The sequence below is a fragment of the Cyphomyrmex costatus genome, unplaced genomic scaffold (assembly GCF_001594065.2).
Source record: "Cyphomyrmex costatus isolate MS0001 unplaced genomic scaffold, Ccosl1.0 scaffold1473, whole genome shotgun sequence".
Lineage (NCBI taxonomy): Eukaryota > Metazoa > Arthropoda > Insecta > Hymenoptera > Formicidae > Cyphomyrmex > Cyphomyrmex costatus.
The window spans coordinates 1-4,244 of NW_017275472.1; positions in this window are offsets into that span (position 1 = coordinate 1).

Consider the following 4,244-nt stretch of genomic DNA (forward strand, 5'->3'; position numbering starts at 1 on the left):
TGTTTATGTTTTGACGATTGAACACACGGCTTTCCGGCACTTGTGTCGATGCAATCGCCACAGCACCCCCTTGCCAGTGATGGACTTATCATCACGTTGCAGATTTATTTTTAGCGTACACTCCGTCAGCGAGCTATTCCTGAACCACGGTAATATAAAAAAAAAAAATATCTACAATAGTATCGTCGTTCATAAGATTACTTGTGGTTGTGCTTCCTTTCACGCGGACGACTAAAACCCGAGAGATTACAAAAATATACATAGAGAAAAAAAAAAAATATATATATATATGAACCACTTATTTGTAAGGCTCTATACGCAAATATTGGAAAGCCTCGCTCCCCCCCCGGCCGGACCGTGTCATCACTCCGCGGTTCCGCCCGGGCTCGATGTGTATTTGTTTGCTAATTTTCGTTTCTCCTTCTCGCTCTCTGTCGTCTTCAGCCGTCTCGTTGTCTTTACTTCATCTCAGGCCTGCCTGAAAACGCTCCGGGAAGCGAACTCTCCTGCCGGCCCTCGTCGTTACTCTCGGCTGCTTTAAAGCGGGCTCCGCTCCTTTTTCCGTCACTGCGTCCTTCGCATCGGCATTTTGCTTCGTCCTTTCCTCTGCAGGTTCCGGCGTCTCGTCCTCGCTCGTGCTATCTGCAAGTATGTATGCAGGTTTTAACCGATCTATAGAAATCGTTACCTGCTTTCCATGGACCAGCACAACAAACGTCTTCTCGTCACGGCTAATCACCGCGTATGGTCCATCATACGGTGCCTGCAACATCGCCTTTTGTGCATCTCGCCTTATGAACACCTGCTCGGCTCTTGTCAGATCCTTGAATACGAACGCTCGCCGCTCGCCATGCCGGGTCCCGTCAACCGGGCGCAGCTCTCCAAAATGCTCTTTTAGCTTCCTCACAAAATCGACAACGTCGTCCTCGGGCGTCGACTGTCGATTCAAAAATTGCCCTGGAAGTCGTAACGTCTCCCCGTATACCAGTTCGGCCGTGGTCGCTTTCAAATCCTCCTTCCAGGCCGCCCGAATTCCCAGCAACACCGTGGGCAACACCTCGGTCCATCGGCTGTTGTTCTGGCATTTTATCGCCGCCTTAAACTGTCGATGAAATCTTTCGACCATGCCATTCGCTTGCGGATGGTATGCTGTCGTCCGGAGATGCACTGTCCCCGTGAGCTCGCCCAGCCGCCGGAAGAGCTGAGACTCAAATTGGCGTCCCTGGTCCGTCGTGACACGCAAAGGGGTCCCGAATCGACACATCCAGCCTTCATAAAACGCTCTTGCTACTGTCTCCGCTTCCTGGTCTTCCAGCGGGAATACTTCCGGCCATCGTGTAAACCGATCCACACATGTCAAACAGTACCGCTTACCTTGTGAGACGGGCATCACAATAATATCGAGATGGACGTGCTCGAACCTCCGTGATGGTGCAGCGAATTTTCCCAAGGGCGCCACGACATGGCGGGACACCTTGGATCTTTGGCAAGGTATACACGTTCGAGCCCATTCGCGGCAATCTTTTCTCATCGCCGGCCAGACGTAGCGCTGTGCCACGAGCTTGGCCGTCGCCCTCACACCCGGATGAGCCAGGTGGTGAACTGATTCAAATGCCATCCGCCGGAATGGTTTCGTTAGATACGGACGCTGCACTCCTGTCGTCGTGTCACAGTAGATGGCTACCTCTGTTCCTGGAATGTTGACCTTTTCTAATTTTAGCGTTGCATCCCGCTGCAAGTGCCTACTCAACTCCTCATCGTCCCTCTGCGATGCCGCCAGCGCGACATAGTCCATGGGCGATTGGACTTCCTCGACTCTTGATAACGCGTCGGCCACGACGTTATCTTTCCCAGACACATGTCGAATGTCGGTCATGAATTGACCTATGTAGTCGAGGTGGCGAAATTGACGCGGCGTACTCCGCTCTGGTTTCTGCTGGAAGGCAAAAGTTAGCGGTTTATGGTCTGTATATATTGCAAACGTTCTCGCCTCGAGCATGTGATGAAAGTGTTTGACAGAGAGGTATATGGCTAATAGCTCCCTATCAAATGCACTATATTTCGTTTCCGTCGGGCCCAGCTTCTTCGAAAAGAACGCCAGTGGTTCCCAACCGTTCTCGCTCCGCTGTTGTAGCGCCGCTCCGACGCTATGTTCGGACGCATCCGTAAACAGCGCGAGTTCTGCGTTGGCCTTCGGGTGCGCTAGTAATGTCGCCCGAGTCAACCTCTCCTTCGAGTCTTCGAACGCTTGTCGGGCTCGCGTCGTCCACCTTATCATCGCCTTTCCCTTCATGCCGCCATGCAGAAGGTCATTGAGAGGTGCCAAGGTCTCCGCTGCTCCAGGTAAAAATCTCCTATAAAAATTCAACATTCCGAGATATCTACGCAGGTCCTTCGCAATTTTCGGTTCGTGATACTCAAGAATTGCCTTCGCGCGCGCGGTCTGCGGGCGAGTTCCCTTCCCGGACACGGAATATCCTAGGAACTCCACCTCGGTCCGTCCAAATACACATTTCGCAGGATTGATTACCACTCCGTATTCTTGTAGTCGCTCGAATAATATTTTTAAATGTTCACGATGCTCCTCGTCCGTCGATGATGCCACCAAAATATCGTCAATATACGCATAACAGAAATCGAGTCCTTGAAGAACCTCGTCAATAAATCTTTGAAATGTTTGCGCCGCATTTCGCAAGCCGAAGGACATATATATAAACTCAAACATACCGAACGGCGTGGTGATTGCTGTTTTCGGTATGTCCTCTTCTGCGATCGGTATTTGGTGGTAGGCTCTAACGAGATCTATCGTCGTAAAAATCTTCTTACCTTGTAGTGCCTGTGCGAAGTCATGGATATGTCGGACAGGATATTGGTCCGGTACTGTTCGCGCGTTCAACGCCCTGTAATCACCGCACGGGCGCCATTCATCGCCCTGCTTCGGCACCATGTGCAACGGAGCGGACCAACAGCTCTTAGATGGTCGGACGACTCCGCTTTCTACCATTTTTCGAAATTCCGCCTTCGCGGCAGTCAAGCGGTCCGTCGCGAGCCTCCTCGGCCTGCACGATACTGGTGGTCCTGGCGTCGTCTCTATATGATGTCGTGTATTATGCTTTGCACGTTTTAGCTGTCCTCCGGGTCTTGTGATGTCGGGATAATTCGCCAGCAGTTGGTGATACGATGTCGCTCCCGCGATCGTTTTCACACCTAGCGTTCCGCACCGCACGCAACGTCCGCGCGCCGTCAAATTTGTCATTTGGTCAATTAGACGGGAACCTCGCAAATCCACCAACAGTCCATAATGTGCAAGAAAATCAGCGCCGATGATCGGTTTCGACACATCCGCGACCACGAATCGCCAAGTAAAAGCGCGGCGAAGTCCGAAATTCAATGTCAACGTTTCCATTCCGTACGTGTTAATCGCCGTGCCATTGGCTGCCGAGAGTTCGTAGGTGGATCTTTGCCGTGGTCCCCGGACCATCTTTCTAGGAAATACGCAAAGATCTGCACCCGTGTCTATTAAAAAATCCGTCTTTGTTACTCTATCCGTCACGAAAAGGCGACGCGTCCGTCGGCCCGAATCGTACGTCGCCACTAACGACCGGCCGCGATGTTTCCCTGCGCTGCCGAGCAAGGTGCCTCGCATCGGTGCGCGTCCGGTCCATAACGCCAATGGTACCAGCAAAGACCATTCGAAGCATGTCCATGCTCTCGAGGGCGCGACCTCGAACGTGAACGCCCCCGGCGTCGACCGTCGCTGCGATTATCTCCGCGAGAACGCGGCTCCCCGATCGCTTCGATCGATCTTCGGATCGCCGTCAATTGTTCAGCCAACTCCTGCTGCAGGCTCAAACGAAATTGCGCTAAACGCAATTCTAATTTTGCTTCAGTGGAAGTATCGTCATTCATGTTCTGGCGTACCGGGACTCGCGCAGCCTCCGTGATCTGAAACATGGGCGCCCGGGTAGCCTCCACAATCGCATCAGCCATGTCCGCTAGCTGCTCCAGTGTATCCGCCGTGCGCGTCACTAAATGTGGCTGAATGTACGCCGGCAATCGACTCAGCCATACCGTCCGTAACACGCCGTCGCCAACCACACTTCCGGCCAGTCCGCGAAGGTGTCGCAAAAACTGCGACGGTTTCCTATCGCCGATTTCTTCATGTTCGAGGAGTCTACGAGTTTTATGCTCCTGCGATAGGCTAAGGCGTTTTATCAATTCCGACTTCAACGTCTCGTATGCTC